The sequence below is a fragment of the Triturus cristatus genome, chromosome 8 (assembly GCF_964204655.1).
Source record: "Triturus cristatus chromosome 8, aTriCri1.1, whole genome shotgun sequence".
Classification (NCBI taxonomy): Eukaryota; Metazoa; Chordata; class Amphibia; order Caudata; family Salamandridae; genus Triturus; species Triturus cristatus.
Genome location: NC_140591.1, coordinates 56,386,746 through 56,401,120, shown reverse-complemented (window position 1 = coordinate 56,401,120; position 14,375 = coordinate 56,386,746). Strand labels below are relative to the sequence as shown.

The 14,375-nt window shown below is 41.6% G+C and overlaps 2 non-coding genes across 2 annotated transcripts; both read right to left on the bottom strand.

Annotated features, from left to right (window-relative positions):
* Positions 1-10,894: 10,894 nt before the first annotated feature.
* TRNAF-GAA (transfer RNA phenylalanine (anticodon GAA)) lies at positions 10,895-10,967 on the bottom strand. The gene has a single exon. It is a non-coding gene; the product is annotated as a tRNA-Phe (tRNA).
* A 1,675-nt stretch (positions 10,968-12,642) lies between these two features.
* Positions 12,643-12,715, bottom strand: TRNAF-GAA (transfer RNA phenylalanine (anticodon GAA)). Its single transcript has one exon. It is a non-coding gene; the product is annotated as a tRNA-Phe (tRNA).
* Positions 12,716-14,375: the final 1,660 nt, after the last annotated feature.

The following is a 14,375-nucleotide window of genomic DNA, read 5'->3' as shown; positions in this document are numbered from 1 at the left end:
CCCCTAGTTGCACGTCAATCACACGTCATACTGCTGCGCGCGCATCTATGCCAAGTATTATCTTATAGATCCACCTATAGGTGACATCATAACCAATTATGTTCCTTTTTACTCCTTGTTCCACCCATTTTTGGTTACGCAGACAAATCGTCATTTTCCTTATCAATTGTTACGCCTATTGCATTCGCTTCATTGTAATGTATGTACTATAAAGGTTACTTCATGTCAATAAAGTATGTACTTCACTTCCTGAACCCCCGTGGTGATGGAACTTGGAGCAACCGATTATAATCGCTTATTGGAATAAAGCCCATTCCGAACCTCTAATACCACGGATTCTGCCTCTCATTTTACTGAGCTATTTTATTATGTTTCTGTATCAAATTCAGTCCAGGTAAAGGAAAATTATTTACCACATGAATGGCGCCCGAATAGGGACACTTTCTCATCTCACGCGCCGGCGGTGAGTTGCAGGCCCGGTCTCCTGCCATAGCTGGACGGACAATAACGCGTACCAGCAGGATTTCCTGTATCTCCCTCCGGTCAAGCGGGGGCGACTGAGGCTGCGATCAACACCCAGACGAGGCGGTGAGAAGTGCGAAGTATCCCGACCAGAGCCTAGCTGAGAGAGCAAGATCCGAGGTATACAGAGACCCACCTGTTCGAAGTCAAGTCCAGTGTCCGACGAGTCGAGTCCAGTCCGGTTCAAGTTCAAGTTACCGAGGCCTTCCGTTTCCGAAGCTACCCGGTGAGTACCATTACTGGGGAGGCATTTCTGACGTGCACATAGGTTGTGCCGGTCAAGACGGGTTTGGGTACACAAATCCGGTCTGCACTGTTTTAGCAGTGTATCTGTACTGTTTAGCAGTATATCAAGTATTCCGAAGTATCTAGTTATTGTCAAGAATTAAGCTTGGTGATTAGTTAGGCAGACGATCATCATTGTTGTTTCAGTTAAAGGTTTAATGTTTAATGTTTAATGTGTTTAAAAACGTCCTGCATATTGTGGTATGAATGACTGTTCATTATCGTGTTTATTGTATTAAGTCTGTTCAAAATCAAGTATCAGGTCAGTTGGTCAAAATCAAGTATAAGGTCAGTTCTCAATATGCCGCTCTTTTCGAAATTAAGACAGATCACTACTAGAAAAGGGGTTCTCGAAGAAGCCGTTCCTATTCCTCCTAGGGACACTCCAGGGCACTTTATGTATCACAAACATGGCTTAGACGCTATATTATTTCTTGATTTATGGGTAGACTACACCAAGGGATTACCAGAAAGTCAGAGGTGGCCCACAGCGGGAACCTGGGATGCAGAGTGCATCATGAAAGTTGAGGAAGAGTTATGGAAAAGGAAGGTCAGACAGTCACAGAAAGACGCCGTTGAGTTATGGCGTAAAGAATCTCATAGACGCACAGAAAAAGCACGTAGACAGGAAGAAAAGAATAAAGAAAGTTCAAATAAAGTTCGAGAAAATCTATTAATTGAGGAAGGTATCCGAGTGAAATCAGAACAAGTAGATAGGCAAAGAAATGCCCTTATGAATGGTATGTATCCCCTTCTGGCCGAAGGATTACCTAAGGCTACTCCAGAAATACCGAAAGACTTGCCACCCCCATTGTTCCCAATAAAGGTACATCCTAAGGGGCATCCTAGAACCGCAGAAGATGTTTTTCTTTCCTCATATTTAGATGACGCAGCTCCCGAGTATGCAAATTCCGCCCCACATAGACCGCATATCAGGGAGGTTCAACGCCAAGATCCAGTGCCCGTATCCCTACAGCAACAAATCGAGTCACAAGTTCCGGCAAGCACATCTGTTTCTGCATCCGCTCCTACAGCTACTTCTATAGCTGTGTCCACACCTATAGTTGCTGTGTCACGTTCGACGAATCCTTTCACGCCCGACACCCCAGATGGGGCTACGGGAGGTGCTAGCAACATTTTTTCTACGCCACCCAGAATAAATAAACTTACTTTTCAAGAGTCAGCACATTCACGTACACCGAAACTCATAAGTGCCCGTACACTGAAGGAACTTCTTATAGATTGCAGATATGACCCTGTGCCCGGTAAAGAGGACGAAATGACCCTGGCATCATTGCGTATCAGACGAGCCGCAGTGTATTTAGGAAAGTTACCAGGAATGACTGCGCATCTAGATAAAATATATCATTTTGTCCAAACAGGGCGAGATCCAGAATGTATTAACAGAGCTATGGAATACCAGAAAGTAGAGATACAGGGGGAACTGTTACGTTTCCTCATAAACTGTGTGATCAGAAATCAAGACCGACCGGGGGTAGACCCGGAAGCAATGCAAATTCTTACAAGATGGAGTCAGAATATCTCAGAAGGGAGACATGATAAACAGAATTGTATAATAGCCATGTGCCGAAAGATCCGTAAAGAAATAGAACGCCTACACGAAGAGAGATTAGAGGTAGACGAGTTCGAACAAAGCGAGGAAGAAGGGTCAGGACTGCCCACAGGACAGTCGGACACCATAGCCTATGTAGGTAGAGGAAGATCTTGTAATAGTAATAGATGTCTTACTGACTCGATACGTCCGATATGTCCAGATAATAACAGGAATTTCCAAATACCTATATTTAATATAAGGTCTAACGAGCATTCGTTCCAAACCGCCGACAAACTACTCCAAGAACGAAGGGGTTATCATTTTCTCGATTCTATGGATGAACAAGATTTAGCCAGGGCAGCTGTCCATTGGGTGGACAGTCCCGGAAAATATAGTGATGATACAGTAGCACGCACATTTTTGAATCTCACCCCAGACGAACAGAGGTTAGCTGGGATTTATATGATTCAACAACTCATTATACTATATCGGAGTCAGCATTCGGACCCTGGTCCCTTACCTGACATATTGACCGAATTGCTTATGAATAAATGGAGAGGTTCAGGTACTAAATTAATTAAAGAAATTCTAGAATCAAGAAAGCAGTATATTCTTTTTGTATGTTCAGACCGTGTCTCATTACCCGTCAAGGAAAGAACCACGTACCACATGGATAGACAGAATCCCTTACGAGAAGTACACCCAATAAAAGGCGAGGACAACGAGTTTAAGCGCGTATTTGTATATACGCCCATATCAAAAATAGAATTGTTACAAATGAAAAAAGTGGTACCCAGTCATGACAAAGATCCAGCGGGTTTTCACCGAGAAATTAAGGACATGTTACTCATGGGAGAGTATACCTATCCCGACATTATGACAATATTAAAGGTATTGATGCCTGCTGGTATTTATGAGAAACTCAAGGAAAAAGAGTGGGAGGTAGGAGACCAAAAGATAGAATGGTCAGTGTTAGAAGCAGAAGAAAAGGCCCGAACTGCAGGAGCAGGACTTGGGGATAAAACTAAGGCATTACCAGGTTTATTAGTACAGGTACTGCCACGTTTATTAACTACGAAAAAGGAAGATTGGGGTACAATTTCAGCCTGTAAACAGAAGCAAGATGAAGACACTAGTGATTACTATGCCCGATTTGAAAAATGTTTTGGTATAAATAGTGGCATAAAAGCAAGTAGCGAATCATACCCACATCTGTTTGTAACAAAATTAGTAGAAAATGCCCTGCCCCCAGTAAAGAATAGAGTATTAAAATTCGAGAGTACCTGGCAAGGTAACACTCCATCACAAATGTTACAAATGTTACAGTACCATCATAATAGAATTAGAGAGGAACAAGAACATGAACACAGACGCATGAAAGACACGAAAATGAAAATGTTAGTTTCCCAGACAGTTCCAGCTGAAGGACATAAAAAGGGTATGACACATTCCGATTCAGCAGGACCTGTAAAAGGGACATGCAATTATTGTAAAAAGCCAGGTCATTACGTACACGATTGTCCAGTTTTAAAACATAATATCAGCATAGGTAAAACACAAGAAAGATCACGGCCACTTAGACAAGATCAGAATGAACAAGGAGCTCTGCAGCATGCCCAGGCCATGCCAGCCGCACAACAGCCAGTACAGTTTGTGCCAGCTGCACCACCGTTGCCTGTTGCTGCCACACAGACAACAACACGACAAATGTATCAGACCGCACAGTATGAATATCCTGAGTATCAGCGTTACGCATGAACTAGCCTAGAGAGGGAAGTTGACTTACCCCTTATTGAAATCCCAGTAGATCAAGAAGGACCTTATGTACATAGTGAATTATTAGGCCAAGATAGAAAATTTCTACTCGATACAGGGGCAAGTCGAACGACCATAAAACGTAGTGAAGTTCCAGGGGCACCCCTCTCAGGCTCACAGAATATTTCCCTTGGTTTTTCAGGAAAACCTATTGTTAATGAAGTATCACAGCCACTTCCACTTACGATAGGACCTCTGACCCGAACTACAGATTTATTGCTTACTAAATCATGTCCAGAAAACTTGCTAGGAATAAAAACGTTGAAAGCTCTAGGAGCCATAATATGTTGTTCTCCGGAAGGAGTAAGGTTGTTTTTACGTGATTTTAAAGGTCACTATGTGTCTAGAGACATGGATCCCCGACTGCAAACTTTACCTACACGTCTATGGGCACAAGGCCCTACTGATGTTGGTTGCATGAATATTACACCATATAGAGTCACGTTAAGGGCAGGAGTGGTACTACCACGAATGCGACAATACAAGTTACCACCAGATGCTGTAGTGGCTTTACTGCAAATCATTGACGAGCTCATTGCCCAAGGAGTAGTTGTGGAAACAGACTCCAATGTATGTAATTCACCGATAATTCCGATTCTTAAACGAACAGATCCAAAGGCCCCGCCAGTCTATCGATTGGTTATTGATCTGCGCGAGTTAAACAAATGCATTGTGCCACAATTCCCTGTGGTCCCAGATATCTCGTCATTACTGACAGCCATTGATTCCGAAGCAACATTCTTTACTGTAATTGATCTCAAGAATGCTTTTTTCAGCGTCCCAATAGATCCGGAAAGCCAATATTTGTTCGGATTTAGTTTAAATGGACGTAGCTTTAAATTCTCACGCGCACCTCAAGGATTTACAGAAAGCCCCAGCATCTATAGCCAAGCACTGAAACGAGAACTAGATAGTATCCACATGCCAGTTAACACTGCTCTGCTCCAATACGTCGATGATTTGCTGATCACCGCAAGAAGCGAACCAGAATGTGAAAAAGCATCACTGACAGTTTTAAAATTTCTAGCCGAAAAGGGGCACAAGGTGTCCCCTTCTAAGCTGCAATTCTGTGTCCAGCGAGTTGTTTATCTTGGACACTCGCTGTCCAAGGAGGGAAGGCAGCTTACACCCGACCGCATTCAGTTAATAGCTAACATGCCAATGCCCAAGACACAAAAGGAAGTACGGGCTTTCATAGGCCTCACTTCATACTGTAGACAGTGGATCCCTCAGTACGCATTTCTAGCAAAACCACTCATTCAGTTGACAACACAGGAGGCAGCCACATCGACTGTTCTCCCTTGGACTCAGGAACATACACAAGCTTTTGAAAGCCTAAAGAAAGCTTTATGTCAAGCACCTGTTTTAGCAACGCCATGTTACAGAAAACAGTTTACACTTTTTGTTACAGAACGCGAAGGTACTGCCTTGTCAGTACTCACACAGGAACAAGCAGGAGCACACAAACCATGTGCTTATTTTTCTAGTACATTAGATCCCGTAGCTCAGGCTTTGCCTGCATGCCTGAAATCAGTAGCAGCGACAGCTTTAGCAATCAGACAAAGCGATGCCATAGTGTTAGGACATCCATTGACAGTTCAAGTACCACACGCAGTAGAGGTTCTTGTAAATAAAACGCAAACACAACACTTGACTATAGCGCGACTTACAGGGTACGAACTTACATTGTTTCAGCCACACATAGAAATCAGACGCTGTAACACATTGAATCCTGCCACACTTTTGCCAGTAACCGGAACAGACCCACTAGCTCATGACTGTATTGAAGTTATTACTATAACGACGAAACCCAGACAAGACTTAACCGATGTCCCATTGTCAGATCCAGACCTGACGTTGTATGTAGATGGTTCATGTATGAGAACAAGTACAGGAGAGTTAGTGGCCGCTTACGCAGTCACAACAGATACTGAAGTCATTGAAACTAATCGTATAAATACTTTGTCAGCTCAAGCCGCAGAGCTCATCGCTCTGACACAAGCCTGTATTCAAGCCACGAATAAAAAAGTCAACATATACACTGATTCACGTTATGCATTCGGAGTTGTACATGACTTCGGCGTGCTGTGGCGAGAGAGAGGTTATTTAACTTCCCACGGTGCCCACATTCAGCACGGACCCCTCATTCATGCTTTATTAGATGCAATACATCGACCCACTGCAATATCAATTATGAAATGTAAGGCTCATACGAAGGTTACTGATATCATTTCCCAAGGCAATGATCTAGCCGACAGAACAGCTAAACAGACTGCTCAAACTCAAACCCCCGACATGACAAAGACAATAGTCCCGATGCCGACACATTGTATGACAGTTAAAGATCCTACTCTTGACGTAATTGACATACAGACACATGCTACACAAGACGAAATAAAGAAATGGACTGAATTAGGAGGGATCCAAACGGACCAAGGATGGATGATGAAGGAAAAGTCTGTATGGTTCCTTCCTGATTCAATGGTCCAAGTTATAATTAACACTACACATAGTCCAGCACATCTCGGAGAAAAAGCTATGCTAGACAGCATTCAACACATTTGGTTCAATAAACATTTACGAGCAGCAGCAAAACAAAAAGTCCGTACCTGTATGATCTGTTGTCAGTTTAACCCAGGTAAAAGCGTTCCCGTAGAACAGGGTGGATTTCATCCTCCTGATCACCCTTTTGAAGTGCTCCAGATGGATTATATCCAGATGGAACGATGTCGAGGATTCAAATACGTTCTCGTAGTTGTCTGCGCTCTGTCCCGTTGGACGGAGGCATACCCGGTTTCAGATTACACTGCCCCGACTACTGCCAAACAGTTGGTTCGAGAATTCTTCCCACGATACGGTTTACCACGTGTTGTCTACTCAGATAACGGCCAGCCGTTCTCATCCGAATTAATGAAACATGTTTCACTTCTGTTAGGATATCAGTGGAAATTCCACTGTGTCCGACACCCCGAGGCAGCAGGTCTCGTAGAAAGACATAACCAGATACTGAAAATCAGATTGTCCAAAATATGCAGAGAGAAAGGTGTCGACTGGGTAGTAGCGTTACCAGTTGCACTCTTTTACATGAGAATGGTAGCACACTCTCGAACAGGGCTATCCCCGTATGAGGTGATCTTCGGCAGACCACCAAATATATGGGGGACGCCCATACCACGCAAAATAACTGATGTTGACTGTAATATGCTGACAGATTACTTGGCTTCCTTGATGTCTGCACTACAATCTTGTCGTTCACAGATAGCTGCAGCCTTTCCCGACAACACTGAGGTGAAACCCCATGACGTAGTTCCGGGTGATATCGTATTTGTGAGAAATTTCGACCGAAAGACTCAGCTGGAGCCCAGGTGGAAGACACCCAAGTTGGTTCTGCTGACCACAAGAACAGCCGTGAAGATCGAGGGCCGCAAGGGCTGGATTCATTCAAGTCATATCAAGAAATTTCATGGACAAATCCTCGGATATAGACATTGTGCCCTGCACTCCCTCACAGACTGATTCAAAACTTCCTTTGGTTGAAAAAACTGAAAATGAACTCTATAAAGTTAAATTGAGGCCTAGAACGTCAGACGATTTGATTGTTTAAGTCCTCTCCTAGGTGAAGCGGTTGAATCTGTCTCTGACATGTATCCTCTAGACCTGAATCATGGACAGTCGCGAAAAATGATGAAACGACAGGCGTATTGTAAATCACTGCGTAGCCATTGCATAGTGACATTAATAATCTTGTTTTTCTTGAGTCTTTTAATAATTACTGCAAGCATACTGTTGCACATATATTACCCTATTTCTAGACATGTTTATAATGTTACTGCTGAACATTCTTTTAGTGACTTACCTCCGCATGAATTGTCTTATAGACTTGCGCTGCGCAATAACACTTTCATTAGTATGTTACATCATTCCCATCAGACTAGTAATGCCACCAATTGTTGGGTGTGTGGTCGGCTCCCTCCCTATCAGAATTATGAAGGAGTCCTGCCATTCTTTCCACACCCATTTACACATAACGGCTCCTGTGGAGCATGGTTTAGTTTAATCAATTCCATAGATTCAGACACAGCTGTTTACCAAGATCAATGGGTATGGGGAAATCTGAACCTAGTTTTACTCAAGGTCTGCTACCCTGACAAGGAGGGTCGCCCCAAAAGAACAGGAACTGATCTAGAAAATGAAGTATATGGATTAGGTAATTTTACACCTAATCCCATGATTCTAAATGTCATATCCGAAGTTGAACTAGTCTTACCCACCATGTCAGTATTCCCAGCAAAAGGGGAATTATGTGTAAGAAAGGTTGGTTCCATACATATGGGCCATAGTAAATGCACTACTATAGTAGAATTCAGTGATCAAGGCAAGTCTTCATTTAGAGCTTATCACCACTCCTACTTTATATGTGGTCAGACTGCATATATGCGTTTGCCTCTAGACTGGGATGGTACCTGCTACATTGCATTCCTTTTGCCACCTGTTTTCCTAGCTCCTCCTGATTATTACAGAAATATTCATTTAGTACACAACAGAGAGCGGAGAGATCTCCCAATTGTCGATTAAACTGAAACAGCATGGGAAAAATACACAGATTTCAATAAAGGCATCTTTCCCTATATAGGTACTGTTACTAATAGTAAACTGATACGTAGATTAACTAGAACCCTTGAAGCAGTAGTGAATGAAACTATTTCCGCCCTAGGCAATTTAACAGAAGAGCAGTCTGCTATGCGGATTGTTGTGCTTCAAAATCGTCTTGTCCTTGACGTCATCCTGGCTGATAGGGGCGGAGCTTGTAGGGTCATCGGATCAAGCTGCTGCGTATTCATACCAGAAAATTCGCCATCAGTATATAAAGCAATAACTCGCCTTCATAAGATTGTAATCCAGATACACCAGAACCCAGGCACTTGGACTTGGTCCAGTTGGTTTTGGAGTGTGATATCAGCCTGGGGATGGAGAGTTCTATCCTTCCTAGGTATTGGCCTTCTCATACTATTCAGTTGCTGTCTATGTCTACAATGTGGACCAGCGATCTGTGGTCTGTGTGCCACATCGTGTATTCCACCACCAAGATTTCGTTCGTCCCGGAAGAAGAAAGAAGAACAAATGATGTTATATTAACAGATCAATGGATTAATGAAGATTGATATCTCTTAACGGGCAAGTAGGGGACAAGGAGGGAATGTGGAAATATGGATTTTTCTGGTCAGTTATGTCCCCTATCTTGGACCCCAACGGTTCTATGTGCATGTCACAAGTACATGTATGTTCCCTCCAGTTCCAGTTATGAAGACGCAAATACATGTGCGTCCACCGTCAACATGTCCTCTGTCAGATCCACCATGAATAGGCCGGATATTCCATTCCTAAGTACGAAAGGCCACCGGCTTTATATGGTTCACTTATGCCATTTTACAGTCCAGGCAAGTAGGCCCAGATTCTGTCATCAAACTCTTCTTGCTTTCTGCCTCTGAAAGCTCCAGTCTGAGCCTGCATCTGTGACCATGAACTTTGTCTCATTCTCTGCGCAGCTCACGAAGCCTGACATCAGCCTATTCTCTGCCAAGAACTGTATTTCACCTTCGAATTATCTGCTTCCCCCTCAGCCGATGCATTCCTGCCTAGTAGTTTAAGTAAACATTCTTCCAGTTACCAAGCAAAAGGCCCGGCTTCTCTGTCCTCATGCAAGTAATTCATAGTCCTGTTACCATGGAATATTTCTACCCCCTCGCATTTAGTGTAGACACTTAGACGCTTGTACACGCACACACAGTCAGTATAGAACAGATTCTGTCCGAGAGTCCTTCTTTTATGGATAACATAGTTCTTTAAACATAGGATGTTAGATATGATTTGGGACTAGGTTGACTTGACCCCCCAGACTTCTTGTCTCCACATGTAGAGCTAAATGTCAAGTCCCCTTCACCCCCTAGTTGCACGTCAATCACACGTCATACTGCTGCGCGCGCATCTATGCCAAGTATTATCTTATAGATCCACCTATAGGTGACATCATAACCAATTATGTTCCTTTTTACTCCTTGTTCCACCCATTTTTGGTTACGCAGACAAATCGTCATTTTCCTTATCAATTGTTACGCCTATTGCATTCGCTTCATTGTAATGTATGTACTATAAAGGTTACTTCATGTCAATAAAGTATGTACTTCACTTCCTGAACCCCCGTGGTGATGGAACTTGGAGCAACCGATTATAATCGCTTATTGGAATAAAGCCCATTCCGAACCTCTAATACCACGGATTCTGCCTCTCATTTTACTGAGCTATTTTATTATGTTTCTGTATCAAATTCAGTCCAGGTAAAGGAAAATTATTTACCACAAGGGGACAAGGTAAGTAGAATTTGTTTTTCTAAACTCTGAATTGACTTATACTCTGAAACACAGACCTATATGGCCAGGGTGTACAAGCTATGTCATCTGACTACTGACAGTTTTGTATAAGGGGAATTGGAGGCTGATGCAGGCAAAGCTTTACTTTAAAATAAAGCAAGAAGTTGCAAATAAATGAGGCATAGTTGAATACAAGAGAGGTGGAAGCAAGTTTGAAAGGAAGACAGAAAGTAAATAATATGTTGAATTGATTGTGTTGTTGATCAGATTGATGAAAGGTTTTGATAAAGAAGAGCGTTGATTTAACTCCAAACAGCTTTTGTGACATGAAAAGCAGAAGTTGAAATTGTGCCGAAACCCGGGATTGAACCAGGGACCTTTAGATCTTCAGTCTAACGCTCTCCCAACTGAGCTATTTCGGCCTGCTGGTAGTTTGGGTCTTCATCCTTTCTTTTAAACTTCCCAAGAAAATAGATGCTCAACCTCATGCTAGAGCTATGTTTTAAGATGTCCTGTATCATTCATCAGTTAACGGGTGCAATAGGTAAATAGCATTTTTCGGATCCAGGTTAGGTAGCTTTTTTTTTTACTCTGAATGGACTAGCACCATATTACACAGAGGTATTTGGCCTGAGTAGGTAAGCTATGTCATCTGAATACTGAAATCTGTGTTCAAGGTGAAGTGGAAGCTGATGCAGACAAGAGTTTACTTTACAAAAAAGAATGAAATAGGAAACATTTGTAGTCGAAGCTGAATGCAAGAGAGGTGGAAGCAAATTTAGAAGGAGGACAGAAAGACAATTCTATGTTGAATTGATCATGTTGTCGATCAGTTGATCAAATATTTTGATAAATAAAGAAAGAAAAACTTGAGCTGATACCAAGAAATATTTTGTGAGAAGCAAGAAACCTCTCAGACTTTTCCGAAACCCAGCATTGAACAAGGGACTTTTAGATTTTCAATCTAACACTCTCCCAACTGAGCTATTTCATCCAGCTGGCCATTTTGGCTTTCTGTTGTATTTTTGATAATTTTTAAAGATAAATGCAGACCCTGGTCATTCTATCTGCATGTGCAGTTATGTGTTAAATTGTCCAATATTATTCAGCAGCTAAATTGGTCTAATGGGTGAATTTCCTTTTTAGGAGCCAAGTTAGTTAGAAGATGTTTGTAAACTATGAATAGACTTATACTCAGACACACAGACCTATATGGCGAGGGTAGGCAAACTAGGTCATCTGACTACTAACAGTTTTGTATAAGGGGAACTCGAGGCTGATGCAGGCAAAGCTTTACTTTCAATTAAAGGAAGAATTGGCAAATAAAGCAGGTAAAGTTGAATACAAGAGAGGTGGAAGCAAGTTTGACAGAAAGACAGAATGTAAAAAATATGTTGAAATGGTTGTCTTATCGATCAGCTTGATAAAAGGTTTTGATCATTATAAACAACGTCAATATGAGTTGACTCCAAATAGCATTTGTGGCATGCAAAGCAGAAGTTCAAAATGTGCCTAAACCCGGGATTGAACCAGGGACCTTTAGATCTTCAGTCTACTGCTCTCCCAACTGAGCTATTTCATCCAGCTGGCAATTTTGGCTTTCTGTTGTATTTTTTATAATTGTTAAAGATAAATGCAGAACCTGGTCACTCTATCTGCATGTGCAGTTATGTGTTGAATTGTCCAGTATTATTCAGTAGCTAAATTGGTCTGATGGGTGAATTTCCTTTTTAGGAGCCAAGTTAGTTAGATGATGTTTGTAAACTATGAATGGACTTATACTCAGAAACACAGACCTATCTGGCGAGGGTCGGCAAGCTAGGTCATCTGACTACTAACAGTTTTGTATAAGGGGAACTGGAGGCTGATGCAGGCAAAGCTTTACTTTCAATTAAAGGAAGAATTGGGAAATAAAGGAGGCAAAGTTGAATACAAGGGAGGTGGAAGCAAGTTTGAAAGAAAGACAGAAAGTAAATAATATGTTGAATTAATTGTATTGTCGATTATCTTGATAAAAGGTTTTGATCATTATAAACAAAGTCAATATGAGTTGACTCAAAATAGTCTTTGTGGCATGCAAAGCAGAAGTTCAAAATGTGCCGAAACCCGGGATCGAACCAGGGACCTTTAGATCTTCAGTCTAACGCTCTCCCAACTGAGCTATTTCAGCCTGCCAGCAGCTATAGTATTCAGCCTCTTTTTTTGAACAATCCCAGAACAGAGATGCAGAACCTGGATTTTCAATCTGAGGTTAGAGCTGTGTTTTAATGTGTCCTGCATTGTTCAGCAGCTAACTGGTGAAATGGGTGAGTAGCGTTTTTGGGATAAATGTTAGGTCGTTTTTCTTTTAAAACTCTGAGTGGACCAGCACTGTATTACACAGACGTATGTCGCCTGAGTAGGTAAGCTATGTCATCTCAATACTGACAACTTTGTTCAAGGAGAAGTGAAAGCTGATGCAGACAAGAGTTTACTTTGAAAAAAGTATAAAATGGGATAAATTCGTCATCAAAGCTGATGGCAAGAGAGGTGGAAGCAAGTTTAGAAGGAGGACAGAAAGACAACTTTTTGTTGAAGTTATCATGTTGTTGATCAGTTGATAAAATATTTTGAGAAATAAAGAAAAAAAAACTAGAGCTGATTTCAAGAAATATTTTGCAAGAATGTAGGATCCCCTCGCACTGTGCTGAAAGTCAGGATTGAATTAGGTACCTTAAGCTCTTCAGTCTAACGATCTCCCAACTGAGATATTTCAGCCAACAAGTCCCTGTGGCCTCCTGATGTATTATTAATAATTGTAGACGATACATACAGAACCTGGTCATTCTATTTTCGTTTATAGTTATGTGTTAAAGTGTCCAGGATCATTCAGCAGGTAACTTGGTCTGATGAGTGAATATCCTTTTTAGGGGACAAGGTAAGTAGATTTTTTTTTTCTAAACTCTGAATTGACTTATACTCTGAAACACAGACCTATATGGCCAGGGTGTACAAGCTATGTCATCTGACTACTGACAGTTTTGTATAAGGGGAATTGGAGGCTGATGCAGGCAAAGCTTTACTTTAAAATAAAGCAAGAAGTTGCAAATAAATGAGGCATAGTTGAATACAAGAGAGGTGGAAGCAAGTTTGAAAGGAAGACAGAAAGTAAGTAATATGTTGAATTGATTGTGTTGTTGATCATATTGATGAAAGGTTTTGATAAAGAAGAGCGTTGATTTAACTCCAAACAGCTTTTGTGACATGAAAAGCAGAAGTTGAAATTGTGCCGAAACCCAGGATTGAACCAGGGACCTTTAGATCTTCAGTCTAACGCTCTCCCAACTGAGCTATTTCGGCCTGCTTGTAGTTTGGGTCTTCATCCTTTCTTTTAAACTTCCCAAGAAAATAGATGCTCAACCTCATGCTAGAGCTATGTTTTAAGATGTCCTGTATCATTCATCAGTTAACGGGTGCAATAGGTAAATAGCATTTTTCGGATCCAGGTTAGGTAGCTTTTTTTTTTACTCTGAATGGACTAGCACCATATTACACAGAGGTATTTGGCCTGAGTAGGTAAGCTATGTCATCTGAATACTGAAATCTGTGTTCAAGGAGAAGTGGAAGCTGATGCAGACAAGAGTTTACTTTACAAAAAAGCATGAAATAGGAAATATTTGTAGTCGAAGCTGAATGCAAGAGAGGTGGAAGCAAATTTAGAAGGAGGACAGAAAGACAATTCTATGTTGAATTGATCATGTTGTCGATCAGTTGATCAAATATTTTGATAAATAAAGAAAGAAAAACTTGAGCTGATACCAAGAAATATTTTGTGAGAAGCAAGAAACCTC